The 2,258-nt window shown below is 42.0% G+C and overlaps 1 non-coding gene across 1 annotated transcript; it reads right to left on the minus strand.

The window, feature by feature from the left end:
* Positions 1–227: 227 nt before the first annotated feature.
* Positions 228–334, minus strand: LOC118677859. Its single transcript, XR_004974583.1, has one exon. It is a non-coding gene; the product is annotated as a U6 spliceosomal RNA (small nuclear RNA).
* Positions 335–2,258: the final 1,924 nt, after the last annotated feature.

Below are 2,258 nucleotides of genomic sequence, written 5' to 3' on the forward strand. Positions count from 1 at the left end.
TTTTCTTGTTGAGCGACATTCCATCGTATGGATATCCCACAATTTATTTACCCATTCATCGGTTGGTGAGCATTTGGGGTTTTTCCAGTTTTTGCTTATTGTAAGGAATGTTCCCGTGAACATTCGTATGCAAATCTGTGTGTGGATATATATTTCCTTTTCTTTAGGGTACATGTTTAGGAGGAGAGTGGCTGGGTCCTATGGCTGTTGTGTGTTTAATTTTTTTTTTTTAATATGAACGCTTCACGAATTTGTGTGTCATGCTTGCGTGGGGGCCATGCTAATCTTCTCTGTATCGTTCCAACGTTAGCGTGTGTGCTGCCAAAGAGAGCACCATGTTTAGCTTTTATAAAAGCTGCCAAACTGGTTTCCAAAGTGGCCATACGACTTTGCGTTCCCACCAGCGATATATGAGCATTCCAGTTGCTCCACATCTTTGCCAGCACATGGCCTGGTCAGCCTTCTTCATGTTAATCATTCTAATAGCTGTGCAGCAATATCTCAGTATGGTTTTAATGTGCATTTCCCTCATGACTAATAAAGCATTTTCTCATATGTTTATAGCCATCCAGAAAGGAACGTATAGCTTATTAAACAAAATAAGCATCTGTTTGTTCAAATATTTGGCCCATTTTTTTTTAAATGGGTTTTCTTGCCCGGCCAATGTGGTTCAGTGGTTTAGTGTCAACCCATGAACCAGGAGGTCATGGTTCCAGGAGATCATGGTTCAATTACCAGTCAGGACACATATCCAGATTACCAGATTGATCCCAGTAGGGGGTGTGCTGGAGGCAGCTGATTAATGTCTCATCATTGATGTTTCTATTTCTCTCTCCCTCTCCCTTCCTCTCTGAAATCAATATTATATATACTGTATACAAGAGGCCCCGTGCATGGATTTGTGCACTGGTGGGGTCCCTCGGCCCGGCCTGCGGGGATCCGGCCAAACCAGCTCTCCGACATCCCCCAAGGGGTCCTGGATTGCGAGAGGGCACAGGCCAGGCCAAGGGACCTCACCGGTGCACGATCAGGGCTGGGGAGTGACCAAGGGAGGGCTCCAGGGCGTGTCCAGCCCGTCTTGCCCAGTCCCGATAGGCCAGACCCCAGCAGCAAGCTAACTTACAGGTTGGAGCATCTGCGTGTCATAGAGGCTGGTTGAACGGTCGAACAAATGGTCGGACACTTAGCATATTAGGCTTCTATTATATAGGATATATTTTAAAACACATTAAATGGGTTTTCTTATAGTTAACTTTTCAGAGTTCTTTATATATTTTGAATACAACTCCTTTATCAGATGTATGATTTGTAAATGTTTTAAACAGTCTGTGGCTTGTCTTCAGTCTCTTAACAGTGTGTTTTTAAAAAAAAAACAAAACACCAGTTTTTCATTTGAATTAAGTCCAATTTCTATCAATTTGTTCTTTTATGGACTGTGCTCGTGGTGCCATTTCTAGGAATTCATTGCCTAAACCAATGTTACAAGGCTTTCTCCTGGGTTTTCTTCTCAAAGTTTTATATGATCCGGTTTTACATTTACGTCTGTTTGGCGTTGATATTTTTATATGATGCAAGTACGGATCAAGGTTCTTTTTTGGGGGGTTGTGTGTTTTGTGTGTGTGTGTGTGTGTGTGTGTGTGTGTGTATGGATATTCAGTTGTTCCAGAACATTTGTTGAAATGACTATTCTTTTTCCACTGACTTGCCTTTGAACCTTTGTTGAAATCTGTTGTCCGTATTTGTGTAGGCCTATTTCTGGGCTCTCTATTCCGTTCCGTTGATCTGTTTGCCTTTCTTACACCAGCACCACCCTGTCTCCATTACGTAGCTTCACACGTCCTGAAATCAGGGCGCGTGAGGCCTCCTCCTCCTTTGCTCTTCATTTTCAAAGCTGTTGGGCTAGTCTGTGTCCTTTGCATCTCCTGTTAATTTCCGAATCGGTTTGTCAATTTCTATCCAAAAAAGAAGCCTGCCGACATTGTGACTGGGATGGCATAAACTCTATAGATCAATTTGGGAAGAATTGACACCTCAAACATCTAGCTTAAAATTTGAGATATAAGTAAAAAAGAAAAAAAAAGAAGAAACAAAACAAAAATTGAGATATAAGTCACACACCATAAAAGTCCCCATTTTAAAGTGTACTCTTTAGCCGTTTCTGGAATATTCACAAGGTTGTATGGCCATCAACACTATCAAATTCCAGAACATTTTCTTCACCCCTAAAAGAAACTCTGACCTAATGGGCCCACCCTCCC

Source organism: Myotis myotis, unplaced genomic scaffold (assembly GCF_014108235.1).
Source record: "Myotis myotis isolate mMyoMyo1 unplaced genomic scaffold, mMyoMyo1.p scaffold_m19_p_2, whole genome shotgun sequence".
Classification (NCBI taxonomy): Eukaryota; Metazoa; Chordata; class Mammalia; order Chiroptera; family Vespertilionidae; genus Myotis; species Myotis myotis.